Raw genomic sequence first — 27,921 nt, forward strand, 5'->3', positions numbered from 1 at the left:
GTTTGGTCAATTGGTTAAATTCTGTTTTGTCAGATTGCACATATTACCACACAATCCAATCAAACTCAATCAGTTTAGGTGAAAACAGCCCCAATCTAGCAACACTCATTTATTGTGAAGTTGCTTATATATTCTTCTGCCATGGATAATCTCGAGTATGTCTGGGTGAGTTTAAGTTTTGAAAAATTCACTCAGCACATGCACCTGCAATTGGGAACATTTCTGCAATCCAGAGGGCAATCCATAGATTTGGACTTTTAAATGTATTTAATGGCAATGATACATCAGTGGATTTGATTACTTTATAAATAAAGCTTAATTAATAATTAAAAAATAATAATAATGGCCCAGGGTTACTCAATATAGCCAACAGTATCACTTGTGACATGTGATACAACAACAAAAACAACAATTCTGATACTGCTGCTACTACTACTACTAATAATAATATAAAATACAATAACTGCTACTAATAAAATATAAAATAATTAAATAAAAACATCTTATACTACTAGTGATTGTGCTTAACAAACTCAATGCAGTAAATTTAAGGTCAAAATGAAGCTGATAATGTAGATATTTAAAAAAAAAAAATAAACGTTAATCTATCACCTACATTTATGAATTTATCTAAATTTATTTTGTTCTTCCAAGGACAACAGATAGAAAGAAGGCATTAACCAAATCAGTAATGTTAGCTACCAGTAAATTTAACCAACAATCGAAATTAATCAGAGCTAATTGCTTCTTTTCTATGTCTGACTTGCTTGCCTGGAGCTTTTCCACAAATTGGCAAATACCTAAATAGTGTGCCAGGTTGCCTGTGTGTTTGTGAAATTTACCAGTGTTTCCTCAAAGCAACGCTTAGAACACTGCATATGTTGACTAACGTCAAAAGCCTTTAACATCATGTAGAGGTCCCGAGGTATATATGGTGGTAATATATAATCCTCAACCACGTGTTAACTACACATATCAAAACTATTACACATAATGCTGCTCCATTAGTCCAATAAACTGCTAGATTTAGCGTAGTGACAATTGATGTCACATTAGCAAACCTACTAGAAGTTGAATAATTTTAGATTTCTAAACACCTGCAATTGCATCATGAGCTGCTTCTTCATGTGCAAGTTTTTTTGCTTTTTTTTTTGTATTATTTTCTGTGTGTGTAACTAGTGTTGACTTGGAGCTATCTCTATGTTCGTGAATGCAAAATGAGGTGACTGTCAACAACATTAACTTGATGATTCGTGAAATGGCAGTAACCCCAGTACATTGTAGCTGCAAACATTCAAAGCTCCACTCCATTGAGGAGGTTGTCGCTTTACATTATACTTAAGTGATGCTACAAGATACTCCCGGTTATACTGTGGTTAAGGTTAGGGTTGTGGAAGAGTTCTGATTCAAGTCAACTAAACCAAATGACAAAAACACCCAATCCAATTGCCTTCCAGTAGAGCTTGTTAATCGTGCTGCTGTTGAGTTCTGAATCTCCGCTTCTCTCCCCCACTTGGTCATTTAATCATGGACCCCACATACAGCAAGTGTAGTGAGATTAGGAAGGGGTGACTATGATTAAAACCTACATAAGTGACTATCCATAACTATTGATATTTGGTCATATCTGCTGTGAAAGAGATGTTTCTACAATACTCTCTCCAAACCCTTAGCAATCATTTTACATTGTCAACTATCCAGTATGGCCAAATTCCATATCAGCTTTAAAGTCATGTGGAAAAGTTTAATTTTCTACTTGATTTCTGTCACTTTGACCCAAAGGTGGTTCTGACCTGAAGGATATTCTGACAACATTGCAGGTGGTCTCATCCATTAGATTGGTCTCGTCCGTTACGGGAGATGGACGTCTGAAGCGGAACTCCGTTAACAGCGGCTTTATTTTTTTACGTATCTCTTATTATTTTGAGGTATCCTGTATTTACCCGACCTGAGGGGTTTACACTACAATATATAAACATGAGCAACAAGAAAGGGGGTCAGAAAGAACCGGAAAGGAAACTTAAAGCTACTTCCAAGTCTAGACAGACATCAAGCCCAAGTGTGAGGTACAGCCTTTCAGAGACTGACCTGGAACAGGCAGGCGAATGCACAGATTTCACAGGACCCTGCTCCACTGCATCTTCTCCAGTTGAGAGCGAAAATGGGAGCAAAGATGCAAGTGATGCAGGTCATGAGAGCTCGCTGATTCCAGTAGATCACTTGAAACCAGAAATGGCCTTGCTGTCCGTGCTTTCATACATTCCTCGTGAGCCCGAAACATCGGCTGTAACCGGGGTTGCCACTCCACCTACAGAGCATGAAAGCCGAAACGATTCCTCTGAACTGAAGGAAATGATCACATCGGCCATTGCCATAAGTGAGCTTTAAAAAGACATTCAGAAAAATATGAAGAAAGATAAAGACCTGGAAATGCGTCTATACAATCATTTTGACGCAACCTTTAAAGGTATGCTAGGGAAAATTGAGGAACACATCCAAGAAAATACGTCTAAACTGAGGAAACTTGCAGATCAGCTGGATGACGTTAAGCAGACATTCATAGCCTGAACTGAAACAGTGGAACAATTGGCATCTAACGCAGATGGAAAAGCTACAGCTGCGAATTCCGAATGCAAGAAACTTGGAGACAGACTTGCACCTCTGGAAGATGGATGCAGAAGGAATTATATTAGAATCGAAGATCTACCTGAGAATCGTGAAACTCCAAACCCAGTGAAATTCGCAGTTGAACTATTCTCTAAAATAATTGGAGAAGACTTTAAATCAGATACCGAGATAGCAGCAGCTTAATGCATACGCGGATCAAATACCTTTAGACCTAGGTCTTTTATTGTCTGCTTCGAGAGATTACTATGTAAGCTAGATGTGATGGCACTTCTCAGAAACAAGCAAGAGATTATATTTGAAAATAACCACATTTCTATTTTCCCTGATTTCTTTGCCGCATCAGCTGCTAAACGTGCAACCTTCTACAACATTAAACAGCGGTTACGGAAAGCCGATATCAAATACAGCCTCTTGTATCCTGCCAAACTGAAAGTGGATGTTCAAGGCCAATACTATATCTTCTCCAGCAAGGAGGAAGCAGAAAAGAAATTAAAGAAGCTGATCCCGACACTTTTTTGAAACACAATAGTGAGTCGCATCCTGTCATGGCATGGCAAGGAGATATCACTTGCTGTCTGATCCACTTGTAATGATACGGATATTATAATTATACATCCTTTTCATTACTCGGACGCCTTCTGTTTATGTTTTACTTACAGTTCTAGACGTGTGTGTGGAAGAAATTAGGTTTTTTTTTTTTTCTGCCCTAAAGGAGACTGTTTAACATCATACCCTTGGTTTATTGTTACTGTTATTATTGCATTAGGATTTACTATGCTTATCCTGGACCACGTTTTAACACCGTTCCCTGGGTTTTATTGTCTTAATACTTTAAAATTGCTGAAGATTATATTTTATGCTTATGGTTTGTTAATGATTATACAGTAATCCCTCCTCGATCGCGGGGGTTACGTTCCAGAACCCCCCGCGATAGATGAAAATCCGCGAAGTAGAAACCATATGTTTGTATGGTTATTTTTATATATTTTAAGCCCTTATAAACTCTCCCACACTTAACATTATTAGAGTCCTCTAGACATGAAATAACACCCTTTAGTCAAAAGTTTAAACTGTGCTCCATGACAAGACAGAGATGACAGTTCTTTCTCACAATTAAAAGAATGCAAACATATCTTCTCTTCAAAGGAGCGCCGTCAGAGAGAGAGAGAGCGAGATAAAAGCAAACAATCAAAAAATCAATACGTGCTTTTAAGTATGCCGAAGCACCGCGATAAAGCGGCATTTTTGTATATCATTGAGGAGTTTTATTTAATACGTAATACGAGAGATATCCAGAAAAAAAGGTTACAAGTGCCCTGGAGGGTGCAGGTAATTTTTTTTTCGAAGGTTGGCATACATGCGTGTAGTGGGGTCCTAACGGTCAAAATAAGCCCGGGACCGCGACAGTTGTGAAATGCCATCACAGCAAGCGAGTTCATCAACCTCTGCTGAGGCTGTTTGCTCCACCTACCGCCGATGCGAGATTTGTTCGGTCATCAAGTTCTTCACTTTGTGTCGCGAATCCGCGGCAGAGATCCATCGTCAGCTTGTGGAAACTTATGGACCTTAGGTAATGTCACGTCAGCATGTTTACAGGTGGGTTAGGCCGTTCAAAGAAGGTTGCACTGACACTCGTGACAAAGAAAGGAGTGGGAGGCCGTCTCTCGTTTCAGAAGAGCTTCTGCAGCAAGTTGATGAAAAAATTTGCAGTGATTGTAGTGTGACGATTGACACCCTTCATGAAATGTTCCCACACATCTCACGAAGTCTCATGGGTGAAATTGTTTTATAAAAACTTGATTACAGGAAGCTGAGTGCAAGATGGGTGCCAAAAATGTTGACTCCAGAACATCGCCAAAATTGCATTTTGGCTGCACGTGAATTTCTTCAGTGTTATGAAATCGAGGGTGAGGCGTTCCTTGACTCTATTGTGACTGGAGACGAAACTTGGGTATGTCACTATACTCCTGAGTCCAAAAGGCAGTCCCAACAATGGCGCCATACCCATTCCCCATCAGTCAAAAAATTCAAAGTTCAGTTTTCAGAGCGGAAGATTATGGCATCTGTCTTTTGGGACAGAAAAGGGGTTTTGTTAGTGGATTTCATGGCCAAAGGGACCACCATCAATGCTGAAACATACTGTGAGACCCTAAAAAAAATTGAAAAAAAAGATTAAAGACAAAAGGAGGGGAATGCTGACTGCGGGTGTGTCCCTCCTTCATGACAACGCCAGACCTCATACCGCTCGTGTGACTCAGGACCTGCTTGTGTCCTTTGGATGGGTTATTGTTACCCACCCACCCTATTCCCCGGACTTTATTAGCAATAGATATCTCTACTTTTTTTAATCCTCAAACACCGCTGCGTGGGGGCTTGTTTTGCTTTGGACGTGCTCTATCTCTAGGTATGTCAGAGGACCGGTACTCTGTGAAGTGGGGTCCAGCCTCACGTGGGGAGGCAAAATGGGGTGGGGGTGGGGGATAATGGGGGGATAGAAAGAGAGCAGGCTATATCTAATCTATCCTTTTAATCCTTATAATTACAACTACCAACGTAACAATAGGCTGCATGGCAATAACTTGTGGGGAAATTGGAAATTAAGGTTAAACCTGTCTCACTTCCAGTTAAGACTATAAAATGACATCAAAATTCAGAATCAATGTCTCCATGATGGGACAGTTAACTTTGTGAGCTGGAATGTTAAAGGCCTGAATCACAATTAAAGAGAAAGAAAGTATTCTCTCACCTAACAGGTTTAAATGCTAAAATAGTATTTTTACAGGAGACCCACTTACTAAGCAAGGATCAGTTCCAGCTGCAAAAGACTGGACTGGCCAAATGTTCCATTCTAGCTTTACAAAGAAAACTAGAGGAGTGGGAAGTATACATAGAACAGTCATTTGTAACATTAGATGTAGTATCTGAACCTGAAGGGAGATATGTGATTGTCATGGGCAACTTATTTAACTGTAAAATGATTTTGATAAATGTTTATGCACCTAATGTCGATGATAAGGAATTCATGCAAAAAGTATTTGCATCCATTCCCAATGTGAACACTCATAAAATTATAATGGCTGGGGACTTTAATTGTGTTTTAAATCCACTCTTAGATAGGACTCCTGTCACGGGGGGGTGACATCTAAAACTGCAAAGACAATTACAAAGTTTATAACTGACCACAACTTATCAGACCCTGGAGGTTTTAAACCCAAACTCAAGAAATATTTTTCTACTCACCAGTACATCATTGCTACTCAAGAATTGATTATTTCTTTATAGATAATAATTTCTTGCCTAGATTAAATCTTGCAAGTACGATGCTATTGTTATTTCGACCATGCACCTCTGATCTTGGAGCTAAAGTCATTATGCCCCACACACTCACCTCGCAGATGGCATCTTAACCCACTTCTATTAGCAGTTGAGAACTGTACAGAATTTATATCCAAACAAATCAGTTTCTTCCTAGAGACAAATAGATCCTCAGAGGTGTCTGTAGGAATACTCTGGGAAACTCTAAAGGCCTTCTTAAGAGGACAGATTATTTCATATCTTTCCCACAGAAATAAATTAGAAACCAAGAAAGTATCAGAGCTAAAAGAAATTACTAGAATAGATGAAGAACATGCCAGGCTTCCAAGCGAGGCTCTACATAGGAAAAGGCAGGCTCTGCATTCAGAACTCAACCTCTTGACAACTAAAGAAACTGAACAACTAATTTATAAATCCAGACATCATTACTATGAACACAGAGAGAAAGCTAATAAGCTTTTAGCTCAACAAATCCATTAGCAAGAAGTTCACAATGTAATCCCAGTAATCACCAACATGAACGGAGATTAAATTATTGACCATAAAAATATAATGCACACATTTAGAGACTACTATAAATCCTTATATTCTACTGAGTTTAAAGAAGACAACACACAATCTAATGCATTTCTGGATACATTACAGATACCACAAATAGATAATTTTAGTGTGGAGGAACTGGATAAACTTTAGCTCTATCAGTATTACTAGATGCTATAAAATCACTACAAGGCAGGAAAGCAGCAGGCCCTGATGGCTACCCTGTAGAATGTTATAAGACATTTTCCACTCAGCTAGCTCCCCTCTTATTAGCAACATTTACAGAAGCTAGAGACAATCAAATTCTACCTCAAACTTTTCGCCAAGCATTAATCACTGTCTTTCCTAAACAAAATAAGGACTTATTACAATGTGCATCATACAGACCAATTTCACTTTGAATAATGATGTTAAGATACTCTCAAAAATCATAGCTAGAAGGATGGAGAAAGTGCCCTTCGTAATATCACAAGATCAAACTGGATTTATCAAAGGTCACACTTATCTTCCAATCTTGACACCTGTTTAATGTAATATAATCACCAAAAAAGTCAAACACCCCAGAAATATTATTATCATTGGATGCAGAAAAAGCATTTGACATGATTGAATGGAAATACCTTTTCACTACATTAGGGAAATTTGGGTTTGGCCCAAACGTTTGTGCATGGATCAAACTACTGTATACCAATCCAGAAGCTTCAGTTTGTATTAACAACATTTGTTCAGACTACTTTAAACTAGAATGTGGTACCAGACAAGGATGCCCTTGTCACCACTGCTATTTGCAATCGCCATTGAACCACTGACGGTTCACTGTCGAAATGCTTAATCAGATAAAGAGGATTATCAGAGAAGGACTGGAACAGAAAATTTCTCTATATGCAGATGATATGGTACTGTATATATCAGACCCACAAAATTCTGTGCCTGCAGTCTTAACAGCACTTACAGAATTTCAAAAGATCTCTGGTCTCAGAATTAATTTGAATAAAAGTGTACTCTTTCCAGTGAATTCTCAAGCATATAATATTAGATTAGACACCCTACCTTTTATCATTGCAGAACAGTTTAAATACCTAGGGTAAACATCACAAGTAAACACAAAGCTCTTTATCAACAAAATTTCGCCGTCTGTATGGAAAAAATTAAGCAAAACTTGCATAGATGGTCAACCCTTCATCTCACTCTAGCTGGAAGAATTAACACTGTTAAGATGAATATTCTTCCTAAGCTTTTTTATTTCAAAACATTCCAATATACATCAATAAATCATTTTTTAAGCAATTAGATTCAACAATAACCTCATTTATTTGGAACTCAAAACATCCACGTATCCAAAGAGCGACCCTACAAAGACCTAAGGCAGAAGGTGGCATGGCTCTACCTAACTTTCAGTTTTATTACTGAGCAGCAAACATACAAGCTATAAAAACCTAGACACAAATAGATGAACATACACAGGCTTGGTCCGCAATAGAAGTAAAATCCGGCAGTACTTCTTTATATTCCCTGCTCTGTGCTCCAATAAATGCGAGTTATCGCCAATATACTAATAATCCAATTGTGCTTCACTCACTCAGAATATGGAACCAATGTAGAAAGCATTTTAAGATGGAGAATCTTGTATCTGTGGCACCTCTGCAAGAGAACAACCTCTTTCAACCTCACAAACATAAGCAATTTTTAATATCTGGAAAAGATTTGGGATTAAATTGTTTAGAGATCTCTTTATAGACAACATCTTTGCATCCTATGAACAATTACAATTCCAAATTTAACTTTCCAGTTACACATTTCTTTCACCATCTTCAAATTAGGAACTTTGTTAAACAGAACCTGCCCTATTTTCCTCATCTTGCACCCTCCTCCATGCTGGAAGAAATACTGCTCAATTTCGAAGACTTATACACCATCTCTGCAATATTTAAAATTATTTTACAGTCCCTCTCCTTCAAAGATCCAAAAGGACAATGGGAAAAAGATCTCTTAATCAATATATCAGAAAAGGAGTGGAAGGTAGCAATGCACCAAATTAATATCATTCTGGACCAAACTTTTTAAGTGCCTTTCAGACAGCCTTGGTGTCTCAATCCCTCCTAACCCATTAACAGCTGTGTTTGGTGTTCTTTCAGATGGGCTTAAAGTGGAGAAGGACAAACAAACTGTGATTGCATTCACTACTCTTCTGGCACGCAGACTTATTTTGCTAAACTGGAAGAATCCTAACTCTCCTCTTTTAAGTCAGTGGGAAACCGATGTTTTATACTATTTGAAATTGGAAAAAATCAAATTCTCAGGTAGAGGATCGGTACAGAATTTTGTCAAAACCTGGCAGGATCAATAATATTTTAGAATAAGCTCTTAAAGCACAGAGGAAGCAATTCTTTCCACATTTCTTTTTCTTCTCCATTCATCCATATTGCCCTTTTAAACTAATCAATTTTAGGTATGTTTACAAACTTTAAGCTTTACTCTGTTAGCCATGCTCTCTTTCTCAGGGGTGGGGGTTGATTTGTTTTCAATCCTATTTTTTGTAAAAATTGATCTATTTGTATGGAATGATTACAATAAAATTAATACAATTTTAAAAAAAATTGCAGGTGCTGTGTATTTAAAATTAAATAGTTACAGTTCTTTTACAGCTCACTGGATCAGTAACGAGTACAAAAAAGGAAAAAATAATTGTTCACTCATCATTTATCAGAACTTAGAAAGCATAGAAATATGTCTTTATAATAAAATTAAAATACTTTTTTTCCCTTAGGATCTGTTATATGAAACGCAATGACTTGAACAAGACACAGGAACAAGAAGCATTCCACTCCTTATGTACTCACTATGAAAGGTAATACTTTAATTCCACATACAGTAAATAGTTATCCATAATCAGCAAGATTGGAGGTCTTTAGTTACTGTTTCATTTTCAGATTAAAAAAATATGTTTATTAAAAATTGTTACTTTTTTAAAATACATTATTCAACATTGTTTTTAAGGAAATGTTCTAAAAAGGTTCTTTCATGTGTTAGGGATTTCACATCACATGTTTTTGGACTTGTCAGCTGTTACAGAGAATGATGAGCACACTAAAAAAGCATGAAACATGTGACTTGGGAAAATGGGGTTTCAAAATCCTCTGTGGGACTATTGTTAACTTCTTCTCTGGTTTTGAAACTCTCTTTATTGTAAATGTTAAATGAGTGCCTGGAAAAAAAAACTAGTATTGTTTATTTATGTTTATTGAACAGAAATGTTTTGAAAAATCAACATTTTAAAATCAACTATTCAACATTATCTTTTATTAGGATGTTTCCTAAATAAGTTCTTGTGTTAGGTTTTTCACAACAAATAATGTTCTGTAAGCTGTTAAAGAGGATGATGAGCACACTGTAACAGTATGAAACGCCTGACATGGGAAAACAGGGTGCAAGATCCTCTTTGGATCTTATTTATACCTCTTTCTTTTGTTTTTGGATATCTGTATTAACTGTTAAATGTATGGATAAAACATTAGTTTAGGTACTAAAAAAATGAATATATTATTCATTCACTTTTATGCAACAAAACCTTAATAACCACTTCTTTGGGTCTCCATAACACTTACATACAAAGCTTTAGTAAAGTGTTTATTAATCTCTGCACCTTGACCTACTAACAAAACTTCACTTTAGAGTGTTCTGAGGTGGCTTAACTGAGACACATTTCTCTTGTTATTATATATTTATTATAAGTCAGATGAATCCTTCATATTAACATGTAATTTGACTATCATGTCAAAGTGCGACACTGCACCATGTCACCCAGCAATATTATTATTAAATGCTGTTCTCAATATCTTCCATCCACTGCATTTTGGCAAAATCAAGCCATACAGTCCACAGAACTCTGTGTAGACCTATGCAATCAACATGTGGAAAGACATACACCATGTCAAAGGTATTAAATCATTTTAAAGCACAGAGTGTTCCCAGGAGCACAATAGCCACAATAAATGTGAAAAGGAAAAAGTTTGGAGCCACCAGTTGTCTTAATTGTCTGGGTGGCCAAACTGAGTAACAGGCAAAAAAAAGCACTTGTCAGGGGGGTGGCCAACAACCCAATGGTCAGTCTAACAAAGCTTCAGAAATCCTCTGGTCCCTGGTCGGATGAGGCAAGAATTTAACTCTTTGGGCAGAACTCCACACACTATGACTGGCAAAGGCCAGGCACTGCTCATCACCTACCTAATGATGGTGACAGCAGCATGCTAAGAGGGTGCTTCTCAGTGGCTGGGACAGGGAGACTGTTCAGAATTGAGTAAAGGATGAATGCAGCCAAATACAGGAGAGATTCTTAAAGAAAATCTGCTCCAGATAGCCTACAACCTCAGAATGGGGTGACAGTTGATCCTTCAGCATGACAATGACCCGAAGCATATAGCCAACATAATGGTGCAGTGGCTTAAGGACAAATCTCTGGCTGTCCTTAAGTAACCCATCCAGATCCTAGATTTAAACCCCATAGAACATTTGTGGAGAAACTGATTGAAAGGCAGTTTACAGATGCTTCCCATCTACTCTAATAGAGCTTGAGTAGACCTACCAGAAAGAGTAAGATAAACTCCCTAAATCCAGGTGTGCAAAGTTAGTAGAGACATAGGAAGATTCACAGTTCCTATTGCTACCAAATGGCCTTCTACAAAGTACCGAATTAAGGGTCTGAATGCTTTTATGTATGAGAGATTTCAGTTTTTTATTTTTAAAACAATTTGCAGATACTCCCGAGTTTTTTAAAGGCCATGCATGCCAGACTTACTTGGTTAAGATGGAGAAAAAGGATCAGAGAAAAACCATAAGGTACAAGAAATAAAAGAAAGCCCTACAACAGAATAGGGACACATTGGTTAGCACTGCAACTTTACAGCTCCATGGATCTTAGTTGGTTTCCCATCTCAGCCATTACCTCTGTAAGTTTGCAGTATCAACCTGTGCTCACATGCAGTTTTCTCCAGGTAATCTTATTTCATCCCATACCCCAAAAGACTTCCATGATATAATAATTGATCATAAACGAATGGGGTTATAGGAGTTTGTAAAAGTTTGCCCTGTAATATAGACAGGTATCTTATCAAAGGACTGTGCTTCGCTTACATAAAGCTGCCATTACTCATAACGTTAAAAAGCTGCTATGAATCAAAAGCTGACAATAAACAAAAGCTTTTTAGTCTTAAAAAAAATCTTTATTTTAAGAATTTGCAATTAACCAAATGTACTGTGGTGTAATATGATATCAAATAGTTTAGTAAACAATTTATATATTATTGAAAAAATAAAAGCAGCAGAAAAATAAAGTATATTGAGACAAAATAAAAATATATAAAATATAAAAAGAGAACTGCCTACAAGAAAGTGCAAAATACCAATACTCGGTTGACTTGGCTGTTTAAAATGTGTCAAATTGTACAATAATACATTATCCTTTTAATAAGTATGGATTATATATAAACAATATTAATAACAGATAAAGGACCAAAAGAAGCATTAAATGCAAGAAACATGTATAATATCTATTTAAAATAATATGAAATAGAACTTGATACAAACCGCAAATTGCCAAACACAAATATATTTAAATACCCCATTTCTAGAACAGCTGGGAAATTTTCAAAAATACAATAAAAACAAAAATCTGTGATTTTTTAAATCTCTCAAACCTTTATTTAATTGACAAAAGTATAAAGAAAAGATTTTCAATATTTTCAGCGACCATTTCAAATGCATTTTGTAAATATAATTTGAAGCCTGCAACATGTTTAAAAAACTGAGGCATGTTTACGACTGTGTTATATCACCTTCCCTTTTTTAACAGTTTGGCAACTGAGGATGCTAATAATTGCAGTTTTTCAAGTGGAAGCTTTCCTGAACAGTTTGTAGTCATCCCAATGACAGCAGTGTCTGATGCCCAGCCCCAGGTATACATGAACAATTGTAAGCCCCTGATCTTCTTTGTATACAAAACAGTTTCTGACCAATGGTAAATGTTTTAAGATACACGTACGACTCGTGCAAAATCCCAAGGGGAGCAGACCACCGCTCTTGGATTTTGCATACATGTATAAGTTGCATGAAACTCCGCTCTACAGATTTTTATCTGTGTGTAACACAGAGTGACAATCACAAAGGGTGATAAGATCCTGGTCCCTGCAAATTCTACAGACATACCTGGAAATGAAAGTGCCGTTGATCTGTGGGCAGAAAATTGGAACACGCTGGTCACTAACAGCGAGGACGGAGCAGGATTGCAGTTTCTTTGGTGGGGATTACTTTGTGGAATAAAAACAAAAGAGTGAGGGAGCATTATGCTTTATCCATATTTAAAAATGCAATTTTACTTCAGTGCATCTTCAGACTGGAATTAAAATCTTTAAGATAACACGAGGCTGAAGTCGGCTACTTACTCGCAGTTTAATTTTTAACCTTGTTAGGATTATTGTCGCCGTTCATATTCCAGTTATACAACAAATCAGTTCCTCTCCAGGTTCCAGTAAAATAAATGTATTCTTTAGTGGCAGACCAGAATTAATTCACAATTAACAGCATGTGAACAGAGTGTAGTGAAACTCTTTCTTACATGTCTAATCCACATAACACATCACCACCGTCTTTTGTGGGCATTTACTTCATCTCCCTGTGTTCAAATATGAATGTTTCTTATACACCCATATTGTATTGTTAGTCTTATATGTGCCATTGTTAATTTGTATAACTTAATTTAAAAAAGGAAATACATACTAATACAGTTTTATTAAATAAATAAATGGCATGTATTAAAACAAAATTGAAAATATGGGATAAGCGTTTTTCAAAAAATTACAATATATATTTAACGTTAGAAGTGAAACGAGTAGGAAAAAATAAAAATCAGTAAAAAAAAGATAAATACATTTAACTAGAACACAAATACAATGAAAATGGCCAGTGATGGGGCTGTGTTAAAAAGTTACTAGCTCAAGGGAAAAAAGATATTTACAGACTTTTGCCTTAGTATTTTTAAAAAATGTCAGCCTAGGTTTTGGATACAATAAAACCGAATCACTGAAATTGATCAAAAAATGGGGTAAAGCTAATTTAGCTTTATGAATAATAAAACTGTGCAACAGAAAAGATAACATTAAGAGTCAGAGTTATTATCCAGCAACATGCCACAAAAACCTTGCTACATCTAAACTAATGCTTTTCCCTAATCAGTCCCTTAAACTCTGTCCACGAATAACATTTCTATAACACCTTTTCTTGCAAGTGTAGCTCAAGTTTCCCTATAAAAAACACAGGTATAAAAGTTAATTAAAGGGATAATAAAAGTAAATAAGAAGCAAATGGATAGGTCATTGTCCTTTTTAATAACTAACTACACTGCATGATCAAATGGCTAGGAAGAAAAACAATGCCAGCAATTAAGGATGCTGGAGATTATAAACCTTAAGAGGTTCCCAACCCAAAGCCTGTTCAGCCTCCTCTTCACATCTCAATATACATAAATGTGGCAGTCTAATTCCGAAAATAATTGCATATCAGCACGATCTTGTGAACTTTCCTTCTCTAAAGCAACACAGGCAATTAGAGTTGACTTAACAATAGAATTACCAGAGCCTACGAAAAAACTCGTAAATCCGTCCCACCTTAAATCGCTTCTTAAAATCGTTCACAGCTCTCCACCAGCGTCTTTTGTCATCTAAATGTGCTGATAAAAATCAGGCTGCAAGCAGCTGGCTATTCCATATCCCCACCGACTTAGAACGTGCACAAACTTCTCCCAGCTCATGCCTTGATTGATTTTCTGGGAGTGAAGTGGAGTTTTAGAGTGGAAATAATAGATCGTTATTTGGAATTGCGCTTTTATTCAAACATATAACTGCAGAAACAAAAAGCCGCCTTAACATGCGACATTGACACCCCTTTGTTATGACTGCCTCTGTGGTGCAATAGAATCAGCTGCTGACTGGGAACCAAAAGGTCACGAGTTCAAACCTGCACCACTCCGTTTTGAGAAGTAAACTGCTCTTAGTCTTACTATTTTAGAATAAAAGCATACATTTGATTTCAGTCTGTAACAGCCGGTGTAATTTATGATCCTTGTAAAGGTTAGCTTTGTTTTTTTTTTTTTTAATTCACTTTTCATTCTCTCAGTCGCGTTCAGAATCAATCCATACAACCCCATCTGACACGGCTGTTTTCACATAAAGACGCGCTATAGCTCTGCAGTGTACTTGTGACTGCATTCTCGTACCAATGTTTGCGAAATGAAGCATCTGCGTGCACTTTTTGTGGCATTACACGTGTATTTTTTGAGCATGCTCAAACACAGGAACATATGTTGATGTAAAAGTATAACAAAACAAGTGCACTTTTATTCAAGACTGCCTGTATAACCGAAGAAAAAAGAAAGCAAGTTACAGTAGGCGATTGATACGACAGCTTGCATGGTGCAATGCTAAGAAGTGCTGATTTCCATTCCGTGCTATATAAAATCATGACATTCGAATATTAACAGTTCCCACACACCCAAGGACCATCCTTCCTACATTTACGACACGTGTACTTGTTGCAGTGTACACACCTCTCTGTGCTATGGTTCCTATTACACTGAATGAGCACCTGACACTGTACTTTCTTCCCTGGGGGAAGGTCCCACATCAGAGAATTTCCAGTTCCTGCATAAATTCACACCCGATCTGACGCTGTTCGTTTTCAAATAATATTGCATTAGTGCGATGATGTTTTCACATATATTGTCTCTTTCTTTCAGGTGTTTAATAGAAACCACAGCATAGAGAGAAGTGTGTACATTGCTTCTTACAGGAAAAGGCGATGGAAAAAGTGCACTTGAATAAAAATGCACTTTTGTTATACTTTTACACCAACATATGTTCCTGTGTTTTGGTGACACGGGCAGATGGGGAGTGTCTGATGATTGAATATGGCGTCGAAGTTACTGCTCTTTACCATTCTCTCCTCTGCATGTCCTGGAGTACAAAAGAAACAGCATACAGCAACATGCGGGGACTGGCAAGAACACTCAATAAAACTGAATAAAAAGAAAATCAAGTGACGGCGAGATACGAAGAAGGCAGCTTCGCCAGCGTTTTCACATAAAGATGCGCTATAGCTCTGCAGTGTACCACGATGCATACTAACGCCCCACCCTCCAAAGGGTTCTGACACACAAACGCTGGAGAAGCTATTATTTCCACTCTAAAATTTCACTTCACTCCCAGATACTCAATCAAGGCATGAGCTGAGAGAAGTTCGTGCACGTTCTAAATTGGTGGGTGAATGGAATAGCCGGCTGCTTCTAGCTTCTAGGAAAAAGGACGCTGGCGGAGAGGTGTGAAGGGATTTAAGAAGCAATTTAAGGTGGGACGGATTTACGAGTTTTTTCGTAGGCTCTGGTAATTCTAGTGTTAACCAGGTGGCAATGATGCAGGGTACCATGGCAAAAAACTGTAAAAAAGAAAACTTAGAAAAAACAGAGGTTATTACTTAGAGAAAATCTTACAAATTTTAAGTAGTACCATTCATAATGGAAGGAATTAAAAAAATGTTTGTTTTTTTTTTTTAAATGCTTGATATTTGTAGCCTGGCATGTCTCTATTGGAAAAGCATTCCAGATTTTTGTCAAAAAAGTGCAGAAAACCACCTCAACAATTTTTACATCTGGATTTTGGAATTAAAAGCAAACCAATGTTTGAGCAACTAAAGATTATATTGAAACATATAGGGGGAAAAACTATTCAAAACCATCATCTATACGGCAAGGAAAATAAGTATTGAATGTGTCATTATTTTTCTCAGCAAATATATTTCTAATGGGGCTATTGAGATGAAATTTACAACCCAAGTAATCCACACATACAAAGAAATCAAAACAAATAATTTATGAACTTAAGTTATGTGTAATAAAGTGGAATGACAGGAAAGAGATATCAAACACGCATACTGAAATTTATTTAATGCTTAGCAGAAAAGCCTTTGTTGGTAATGACAGCTTTTCCTGTGTGGAAAAACTAGTCGCATTCATTGCTCAAGTGTGATTTTGGCCCATTGTTCCACACAAACTGTTTTCAAATCTTGAAGGTTCTGGGGGCCTCTTCTATATGTGATCTTCAGTTTTTTCCATAGAGTTTCAATTGGATTCAAGTCGGGTAATTGAATGGGCTATTCAAGCAGCTTTATTTTCTGTCTCTGAAACCAACTGAAAGTTTCCTTGGCTGTGTGTTTAGGATCATTGTTTTGCTGAAATGTCCACCCTCATTTCATCTTCAGCATCCTGGTAGATGGCAGCAGATTCTTATCAAGAATGTCCCGGTACATTTCTCCATTTATCCATCCTGTTGAAAAGGAGACCCACATCTTGTTTCCAACTCCAAACTTCACTGTTGGTATGGTATTTTTGGGGTGATGTGCAGTGCCATTTCTCTTCCAAACATGGTGTGTGCAATGACATCTAAAGAGTTCCATTTTGGTCTGATCTGACCAGACTATATTCTCCCCATATTTCACTGGCTTGTCCAAATGTTGTGCAGCAAACTTTAAACAAGTTTCAACATGCAAGTCTGCATACAGCCCATGGCAGTTTGAGTGCATTACGTATTTTCTTTGAAACAACTGTACTTTCTAATACCAGGTCTTTCTGAAGCTCTCCACAAGTGGTCCTTGGCTCTTGGACAACGCTTCTGATTATTCTTTTCACTCCTCTGTCACAAATCTTGCGAGGAGCACCTGGTTGTGGCCGGCTTATGGTGAAATGATGTTCTTTCCACTTCCAGATTATAGCCCCAGTGGTGCTCACTGGAACATTCAGAAGTTTAGAAATATGTCTGTAGTCAATGCCATCAGTATGTTTTGCAACAATAAGGTTACAAAGGTCTTGAGTGAGCTCCTTGGTTTTACCCATCATGAGATGCTTCTTGTGTGACACCATGGTAATGAGAAACATTTTTATAGGCCATCAATTAGGACTAAACCTTCTATCTGTGGCACCTCTGCAAGAGAACCACCTCTTTCAACCTTCACAGACATATGCAGTTTTTAATAATTCCAAATTTTTTCCAGATAACTTGCTTAGAGATCTTTATATAGACAACGTCTTTGCATCCTATGAACAATTACATTCCAAATTTAACATTTCAGCTACACATTTCTTTCACTATCTTCAAATCAGGAACTTTGTTAAACAGAACCTTCCAGATTTTCCTCATCTTGCACCCTCAACCATGCTGGAAAAATTATTGCTCAATTTCAAGGAGTTAGACTCCATCTCTACAGTATATAAAATCCTTTTACAATCCCTCTCTTTCAAAGATCCAAGAGTACACTGGGAAAAAGATCTCTCAATTAATATATCAGAAAAGGAGTGGAAAGTAGCAATGCAGAGAATTCACTCAAGCTCCAATTATAAAGCATACAATTATACAACTCAAAATTATATATCGAGCACATCTGTCTCGACTAAAACTCTCCAAAATGTTTCCAGGACATGATCCAACCTGCAAACGTTGCAACCAAGTCCCAGCCTCAACAGGTCACATGTTCTGGGCCTGCACCAAATTAACATTATTCTGGACAAAAATTTTTAATTACCTGTCAGACAGCCTTGGACTCACAATCCCTCCTAACCCATTAACAGCTGTGTTTGGGGTTCTTCCAGAGGGGTTTAAAGTGGAGAAAGACAAACAAATTGTGATTGCATTCACTACACTGTTGGCACGCAGACTCATTCTGATAAACTGGAAGAATCCAAACTCTCCTCTTTTAAGTCAGTGGGAAACCGATGTGTTATATTATTTGAAACTGGAAAAAATCAAATACTCAGTTAGAGGATCTGTACAGACGTTTTTCAAAACATGGCAGGATCTAATCAGTAATATTTTAAAATAAGTTCATAAAGCACAGAGAATTTTTTTTTTTTTTAAATCAGGTATGTTTACAAGCCTTAAATTTAACGTTATTTGGCTTGCTCTCTCTCTCAGGGGTGGGGATCGATCTGTTCTTAACTCAATTTTTCTTTTTGTAAAATCTTGATTGCTTTGTATGGATTGTAATAAAATTAATAAAAAAAAAAAAGGACTAAACCAGCTGATATTAATGTGTACTGATAGTATTTAGAAAGCAATTGTGCCACCTAACAGATTTCAGCTGGTTTCTTGGCTTTCCATGCCTTTTTGCACCTCCTTTTCTTCATGTGTTCAATACTTTCTTCCCTGTGTCATTCCACTTTATTACACACAATTTATGGACTTGTTTGTATGTGTAAATTACTTTGGTTATTACCGACATCTGGTGAAAATTTTATGTCAATAGTCATATTATAAATATTTTAAAAAGTTGACCCGTTCAATACTTATTTTCCCCACTGTGTATATATGTATATATACAGTATATATATATATATAAATATACTTGTAATTTAAAATTAACCCTACAGAAGACATGCAACCTGGGCAATAATACAAAGACATAAGAAATGTGCTCAGTTTTTCAGAAGTTGGGTGGAAAAAACCCCAGCAAAGTCAGTAGATCAAGACTGGAGATTCAGATGGGGGATTCTGGGCACTACTCCAACATGTCACCTATCTGTCCTTCATTCTTCTTCAATTGCAGCTCTATTATCTGGCCAAACTCTTCCACCACCCTAGAAGTGTTAAATAAATAAACACAACAGATAAATAAATGAGGTTCACCTACTTAATTCAAACATCAATACAGTCTACCCTTACTTCTTGGAACACCTGTAGAGCAGTACCAAGGCAAACTGAAAACTTAAGATGTCTGCATGTAACCGCACATGTCCACATTAAATAAGTTTAGATATACATAGTTTTACACAATGTCTACTGCATAGGTAATGTAAATTAATAAATGTGATACTACATTTAAAGAAAAGTGTGTGTAGGTTCTTTCAAAATACAATAAAGCAAAACAACATGAGAAAATAAATGTTATTTCACAACATAACGCAACAGCCCCGTTTTGTTATTGTCGGTATTGATGTACCTCTAAGAAAAACAACTGTCACTGTGGTTGTGAGGATTCAGAAACTAGATACAATGTTTTGCTTAATTATTAACATGCAGTTTACTCTTTAAGGACAAAAAAATGCAGGCAAAAAACATGCCAAATAACGTTAATACAGTGTTAAGAAAATGCACGTATTTTCCATTACTCCATTAACGTTAATACGGAGAAATACTCTTTATTTTTACCTTTGAACCACGAGATTACGAAGGTCGTATTTCATCTGAGAAGTAAAATTCTTTTTATCTTCATTTGTTAAAAAGCTGTAGATACCAAACGTAAAAATAAAGTTCAAAGAAATGTCGTTTTTCACTTCACTTCGCTTCCTCTTCGTTAGACTGAAGGTAAATTCCTCAAGTGAAAAATATTCTTTCAAGATGGTATAAAAGTTCTCATCTTTTCCAGTAAGAAACGATGAGTTCACAGTAGACGAAGATAAACTGCACCACAAAATTGATTCATAAAGAATAGCAATGCAAACCGGGCTCGTGCAGTGTCATAAAAGTTGTTTAGTGAGCAGAGAGTGCATGCGCAATGCAAATCGGATGTGGACTCGTGTCGTAAAATAAGAAACGCATATCAGGCAGTGTCGTGAAAATGAAAGTCCAGCGCATACGAGTTTTTTCAATTGTATCCGGTTGCAGTTCGCAGACTCGGCCTTCCACGCCCCCGGCCTTCCGCGCCTCCAGCCTTCCACACCATGTTCCCAGCATTCGTGTCTGTCCTCTGTTGCATCGCTTTCGTTGAAAAACTAGTAACGTTGATTTACCCTGTAACCCTAAACGACGATATTAATATGACTTCCTGCAATCACGAGTTTCTCTTTAATATTATTCTCGTATTTACTTTTAGAAACAACAGTTTTATAATTTTTGAGTCAGGATTCGATATAGTTAAAAGAAAGAGAGCATAACATATTTTTAGATTAAGGAAACACCATAGCAAATACGAATGTGGTTGCTCTAACTGCTATTATAGTGAATTCTATCTTTCAAAATATTTGAAGTTATTTTTACGGTACTTTTGTACTAAACGGAATGTCTGACATTATTTCTGGAACCTCGTTCAATAAAGGAAAATTCTGTTAATGACATTAGTTTATTAGTCTATGTTACAAAATAAATGATGATCAATAACACAACATAACAATCAACAGGCATGAAAATCAATGTCTAAACTTTCGAGTTCTCAGTAAAAGAAACTTTTGGAATTGTTTTTATTGAACAATTTTTTTAAATGATCCAGCTTATTATACAGTTCATACCTTCATTTCTATTGTCTGTCTTGAATTGTGTTTTCTTAATTTTGTTCTATGCTGCTTCTGTAATGTTGATAAATTTCAAGTGGAGTTATTAAACTTTCAAACGTTTACCTGGTTTTTAATTTTAATACATAATTGTTCTCCCTGGGACCCTAACTTATAAGTATGTACTTATCAAATAAAGTGAAGCAAATCTCTTAAATTGCTTAATAAATATTATATCGTTTGTTTTTCTAAAGAAATGTAAACATTTGCATCATGGAAAGTTGCACTTCCATTAACCGTCTTTTTTATTTATTTTGGAACTGAACTAACAGATTTTAAACTTAACTTTAAAAATATTTTGTTTGGGTCGATGCAATAATTACAAGTCAATTTTTAGTGATTTTAAATCCTTTAATCACTACTGCATTAGGAATTTGTCATTTGTCGCATACCCCAACTTACTCTCCAAACGGTGATATACTTTTTTGTAAATAAGATTATTTTTATTAGGTCATCGGTTTCACTGCCTGTTCAGGATTCATCTCTTCCCATAGTGCGTTCAGCTGTCTTTGACCACTATGAGCTGCGTGCGTCATCGCCTCTGTTGTCTGATTTGGTGCAACACCTGAATCCTACAAATTGCCCCCTGAACTGTGCCCCCTCTTGATTAGCAAAGGGTTTTTTTGATTCTGTCAGACCAAGTATTGTTACCTGAATAAATGCTAGCTTGATTTCTGGTTGTGTTCTTGCTGCCTTGAAACACGCTATGGTGCAGAAACGTATTATAATAAAACAAAATAAGGACCCTCTAATGTGTCACGTTTCAGGCCAATTTCTAAACTGCCTTTTTTATCTAAAGTCTTAGAAAAAGTTGTCATAACTCAAACATTTCTAGATGAAAATAGCATTCTGTAAAAATTCCAATCCAGATACAGATGTTCTTGCAGCACTGAAACATCCTTGTTAAAGGTTAACAGTGACCTCTTCCCAATTACTAATGCCTGAGATTCTGCCATTCTTGTACTGCTAGATCTTACCTCAGCTTTTGATGTTGTGGATCTTATGATTCTTGTATCCTGCCTTGAACAGTATATAGGCATCCAAGGTAATGCTCTGAAATGGTTTAAATCTTATCTAAGAAATAGGAGCGCTTCTATTCATTTGGGTGAGTTCTCATCCTCTGTAGCTCCTCTTACTTGTGCTGCTCCATCCTTGGACCAGTTCTCTTTTTGATAGGCATGTTACCTTTAGGCTCCATTGTTAACAAGTATGGCTTCTCTATACTGATGACACTAAAATATATTTGCCACTAAAATCAAAGCGAGAAAATACAGACCCTCCATGCGTGCTTGAATAATATAAAAACTTGGATGGCAATGCATTTTAAACTAAATGATAATAAAACTGTGATCATGGTTTCCAAAAGTTAAAAAAGTTTGAGTGTCTCTAAAGTTGCTCTTGGACCCCTTGCCATATATACAGTATGTATCATAAAGCTTCAGTTAGCCCAGGTGTGATCTGTGACAGCTCATTCAAACTCGACCATCAGATAAATTGTGAGGTTAAATGAAGCTTTTTCCAGCTGAGACTTTAAGGTAAAGGCTTTTCTTTCTTTCTGTGATCTTGAAAAGGCCATCCAAGTTTTTATAACATCTCATTTGGACTATTGCAGTTCTTTGTATGCAGGTGTTGGTCAGGCCCTGTTACGACACCTACAGCTATTCCACAACTTTGCTGTTCACTTATTGAATGGCTCTTGTAAGTGTGGCCATATTTCACCAATACTGACCTTGCTTCATTGGCTTCTGGTTCATTTCAGAATTGATTTTAAAATTCTATTTCTTGTTTTCAAATGTTTGAATGGATCAGCCCCATCTTGCCTCTTGGAACCTATTCACGTGTATGTGTCAACAAGAGCCCTGTGGTCTACCAGCCCGATGCTCTTAGTTGTGCAGAGGTCGAGACTGAAGCAAAGGAGGAATCGGGTGTCTGCAGTGGCTGCTGCTTTTCTCTGGAATGGCTCACCTTATTATGTTAGGTCTGCTCCAGCACAGGCCATTTTTAAGTCATCATTAAAGTCTTATTTCTTCTTGCTGCCATTTGACTCTGCAAGAGGTTGACATTGTGTGTATATGTCGGCTCATGTACATTCATGATTAGAAATATGTATGTATGTATGGGCATTTTAGGTTTATCTTTTATGTAATGGTTGGTTATTCTTGCAGTTTTGTGCTGTGTACATACAGTGTATTTGAACTTCTCTTTACCCTTTCTTGTACAGCACTTTGGTTTAGTTCTGGCTGCTGTTGTAAATGTGCTTTAAAAACAAAAATTGCTTTGCCCTACTTTATAAAACATTATTTTAATACATAACACTAAGAAGTGCAGATCTGAACAGAAGTGGACTGTAAAGATGAAGTTGGTTTGCAACATTTATTACAAAAATTTAAAGAATATATAAAATATAGAACAAGAGTTGTAGGTTGTAACTGAACAAATGTACGTTTGTTACTTTTTTTGACAAAACAGTCATTTTCCTTTTTCCTCTCACATTATCTAAAAACAGATGCATGTCTTCCATATGTGAAATAAAGGATGATGAAGGGTCTAAGGACATATTCCCTCTCGTCTTCTTCTGGAAATTCAGATAGCAAATCAGATTTCTGAAGGGCCTCCTCAATGTCGTCTTTGTCCATTGACAGTAATGCAGGGAGTGAGATGTGCCCCCTGAAATGTTCTTAGCACACCACTTCTCTGCCTCGGTAAGATGCTGAAGGATTCTGTGTTGCTGTAATACGTTTTATTAAAAAAAAAAAAAGAAAAGAAAATTCTTTAAATGGTCATCATAAAGCTTATAGCCTTTTCCTCCACATTTACAAGAAATGTAAGGAAAGTAAAAAAAAAAAATAATGTACAGTATATTTAATTTGTTATACATTATTAACATTACTGCTTTCGATCACAGATTCTACAAGTCTTCAATGTTTCTTACCATACACTATTATTAACACAGCACACAATGCATTTCAAAAGTTTTAAGGCCTTTAAGAGTTGTACTAGCACTCCAGTTTGTCAGAAGATGTAAAATAGGCTGTTAGTCTTTTAGGCTTTGACTCCTACTGCTTAACGATTAACAGTCGGCATCTGAGACAAGCATGAAGTCTTTTTATACATTTTATTCACTACACCATAGGCATTGTAAGCCAGCATCAACAAAATGTAATTCATCTTTCTTATGGAAGTTTATAAAATGAGGCGTCTGTACCTGCTCATCAGTGACCTGTGCTGGATGTTGGAGAAAGGAGACTGACATTTCTTCTAAAAGTAAAGACCTGAAACCTGCAGAACGCAGTGCTATGGAACAGAATAGCAAGACATTTTTTTTTCATTTCAGACGTAGTGCCAAGTCTTTACTCTATTGAGCCATTAATGAGAAGACAAAGTCTAAACCTGAAAACAGAGAAAATAACCTTTACCTAAGGAAATGTTAAAAAAGAACCAAAAGAATAAGCACAATAAATTACCCTGTCCTGGCTGTCCATTATTTCTGTACCTCCTAATTTTTTGTTTGGTTCTTGGCCTTCATTTAGAAAGGCGTTTACTCGCTCAGTCCGATGTGAGCAGTTACTTCAGTGATTACAAAAAGAAGCACTAAGTTTATAATGGGAAACATTATGACTATTTGTCTTTGATTTACAATATGGCTATGTTAATTTGCCATATTACCACAGAAGTGAATAAAAGTTATTAAAGGAAATTTAAATGTCATTTACCCCTTGAGGCTGGAGTTCTCAAGTAACATTCTTCACCAGCACTTCCTCAAAGCTGGCATGTCATTCTAAAGAGGACTGAGCAGAGTCACGTTGTTAAAAGGAGTTTAATGTTACAAAAATATTTATGCAAACTATTCTAAACATACATTTAAAATATCTGGATTTTGAAAGGTAGGCATTTCTGGAACTTCAAAAGCATTATGGACAGTATGCTGAAATAAAATGTATATATATATAAAATAAATTAAACATAACACAAATATCCAACACAAATTGTAGAAAGTGGCAAAAATGGGAACCAGCAACCAGATATAAACTAAAGTTGAGACACACCTCATTAAAATTGAAGGGGGCCTCGAGGATGAAATACAGAGACACCATTCAATGGTCCTTTGGAAACCTGGACACAACATTAAATACAGACATACACAAAATGATAGTTACAATATGAAATGGTCACACCGTCATCATGGAAATTCCACAATAATGGCTATTCATCTGACTTGGAAGACCCTAATACATCCATCCATCATCCAACCCGCTATATCCTAACTACAGGGTCAGCCAACACAGGGCTCAAGGTAGGAAACAAACCCCAGGCAGGGCGCCAGCCCACTACAGGGCGCACACATACACACACACCAAGAACACACTTGGGAGGCCCTAATACAAGGGGTAAAAAAAATTAAACAAAAATATTAAATACTGACATACAGTAAACTGTTGACAATGCCTTCTAAACAAAAACAACAATAGAATAGCCCACTTGTTACACACCCTGTGTTACATCTGTAAATAGTAAAACCTGCCAAACAACGGAAAATGCTCAGGTTTTTAATCTGTATTTAAAAAAGTTCCAGTTCAGAAATCTAAACGTCAGTATTGTTTGCAAGAACACACTCCTGGCATACACACACTACCTGCATACTTGACAATGTGGACTTCAGGACTCTGAAGGCAGGCAGCAGGATGTTGTAGTCTGTTTGCTTTTTACAAAGAGGGCACTTGGATTCATTTGGATATTTAATCAATGTAATCAAAGTTGTTTTTATATTCTCTGCCTTTATGGAGAAATGTGACTGTGGAAATCATGACAAATATAATATGTAATACTAAATTGGCAGAAAGCGCTATTGTGCTTTTATAAATAGCTAACTTAACTACAGAAAATCAAGTTAAATAAGATATTTAACACACGTTAATGACGACGATAAACATAAATACCTTTCATATTGTACACTAACATTGCAGATTCTCTACATAACATCTCATAAATAAGTGAAAAAGTTAATATAGATGAAATAATATGGAAAATATTAAAAAGAAATAATACAAGAGGTAAAAAATAATTAAAACGATATGCTTAAAAATAGGATGTCAGTAATGACGATAAACAGAGAACACTTAGATTCGCTATACAGTATATAATCGTACATCTCATTAGTTTTGTTTAATTGATCTAAAGTTTCTTTAAATATACTGAGCTTTTTATTCTGTGAGTCCATACCTGGCTCTGTTGTGCCATTGTTCCGTGTCGGAAAACGTTTTCAGCTCATTTTCTTTTTCGTATTGGAAAAACTACAGCAGCAGCTCTTCTTCTCTTTCTACGGACTGTAGGCGGTTGTGGGGCGGACTGTGCAAGGCAGGAGGCGTGGAAGGCCAAGTCTGCGACCTGCAGCCGGACCCTTCTCAGTTTTTTTCTTACCAAAATGTTTAAGTTGAATAAAGTTGAAAATACTTCACGTAGCAATAGCCGTATTTAATTCTTTGTTTGGTTGAGGTCGTAAAGTTATTAATGTAGCTGTATAATTAAATAATTAGTGCGTACACTACAGTAGATGTTGACATTAAGATGTCCGACGTCAGTGGGAGGTCGTTTTTCTAGTAAAATGAAACAAACCAATCTGGGTCTTATGTCAATCGACGCCATTTTAAGGATTTTTTTTTCTTTTGCAGTTTTAATACTTATTAAAGAGAATAAGGAAAATACAGCGGGAATGTGTACCTTTTCTGACCAGGTAGAGTGTCTTTCCTAATCGAACTTTATTTTTTTACACGTATTACCTGAATACGAGATTTAAGTAAACGGAATTTTTTTAAATCTATGATACATGAATACGTTTTCGAGAGCTGCTAGTTCTCTCCGTTAAAATAAGTCAAGCAAAATGACTCCTTTTATGGGCTAACTAAAAAGATTACAATATGCAAGCCTTAGAGGCAACTCTGGCTCCTTCAGGACGGAGGAAAGCGCTGCAGACTGGGGCAGTGCGATGTCTTAATAGTTCATGACTCATTTGTAAACGTGGAAAGTTTACGTTACCATACTGTTTTTGTGTGGGTTTGTTTTTTTTTTTTTTTGGTGACGCCCGTTAATTAAGAATAATTGGCTGCTCTATACACCTACCTCACTATTTATACTGAGCATTTAAAGGGGAAGGGGATGTGATGTGTGGGCGTTTTAGTCCGGAAAGCAGTAGTTTTATTGTCCGGTACTACTTAATGTTACAAAAGTGATTTGTTCCAAGTTCACGTAAAATTACTCCAATTCACACAATGGCCCCTTTTGACCCTTTCGGCGGTTGACAGATGCATTTAACTTTATTTTTCTCTATTTATTAATCAAATCGATCACAGGCATTAAGAAGCAAAATACATTTCAGAAGCCAATTTATATTTTGTTAATGCAATGTTTATTTCAGAAACGTGACATTTTTACATTGGTATTATGTACAACTGTTAGGGTTATTATTCTAGCTTTAACGTGTTAACATATTTACATCAATTATTTTGCCCTCTACTTAACAGAGGGTCTGTAGGTGTTTAGTTTTATTCATTTTTTTTTGTTACATCAATTTTATTCAGCAGCTTTTATGGTTTCTTGTGAACAGTCATTTAGATTAAATCCTCTTGCCTTCTTTGACTCAGTATATCTAAATTGCTCAATCACCGCCATAGTAGACCAAAGATAGGCCTTAACTTGTTTTGGTGTCAAAAAACTCTGTTCAGTGAAGTAGTACTTACTGGGATGGATACTGCTGTTTTGCAGAGCTTAAAGAGCTCAAAAAACTTTTCATAAGGTTCAATAAGTGACGTCCACTCTACAATGCTAGAGGGTCTCTGCTTGCCATTCTGAGTTTTCCTTTGTAAAATTTTTCTGAACTGATGTAGTTCATGCCCCAGGTCCTCAATGTTTGATCCATACTGTATTTTCTAGCATAAAAAAACAGAGCGTCCTCTTTGAGAAATGCAACACTTTTGGGGTTTAAACTTTAGATGCCATTCATTATGTCACAGGTTTTATTAGAGAATTGTCTACTAAGCTCAGGGAACATCTGATCTAAGAGAAGAATAAAAATGGTTACATGA

General features: G+C 36.5%; 1 protein-coding gene and 1 long non-coding RNA gene across 20 annotated transcripts in view; one reads left to right on the forward strand and one right to left on the reverse strand.

The window, feature by feature from the left end:
* LOC120531014 (tumor necrosis factor receptor superfamily member 14-like) overlaps positions 1 to 27,921 on the forward strand; it is a 174,282-nt gene that overhangs the window by 29,586 nt on the left and 116,775 nt on the right. For 15 of the 16 annotated variants that reach the window (XM_039755943.1, XM_039755944.1, XM_039755955.1 and 12 more), the window contains one exon: positions 9,251 to 9,331. The gene's annotated coding sequence lies outside the window, so the exon portion shown is untranslated. Of the gene's footprint in view, positions 1 to 9,250; positions 9,332 to 26,511; positions 26,574 to 27,921 lie in introns of those variants that run through there. The other variant, XM_039755946.1, reaches the window with a different exon arrangement.
* Positions 23,273 to 26,237, reverse strand: LOC120531016. 4 transcript variants are annotated; one of them, XR_005634056.1, is made up of 6 exons: positions 26,063 to 26,237; positions 25,476 to 25,634; positions 24,889 to 24,955; positions 24,556 to 24,630; positions 24,048 to 24,232; positions 23,273 to 23,570 (listed from the first exon to the last, which is right to left on the reverse strand). It is a non-coding gene; the product is annotated as an uncharacterized LOC120531016 (long non-coding RNA). The 4 variants fall into 4 exon arrangements; XR_005634054.1 differs by lacking the exon at positions 25,476 to 25,634; XR_005634055.1 differs by lacking the exon at positions 26,063 to 26,237 and having other exon boundaries at positions 25,476 to 25,835.

This window comes from Polypterus senegalus, chromosome 6 (assembly GCF_016835505.1).
Source record: "Polypterus senegalus isolate Bchr_013 chromosome 6, ASM1683550v1, whole genome shotgun sequence".
NCBI lineage: Eukaryota > Metazoa > Chordata > Cladistia > Polypteriformes > Polypteridae > Polypterus > Polypterus senegalus.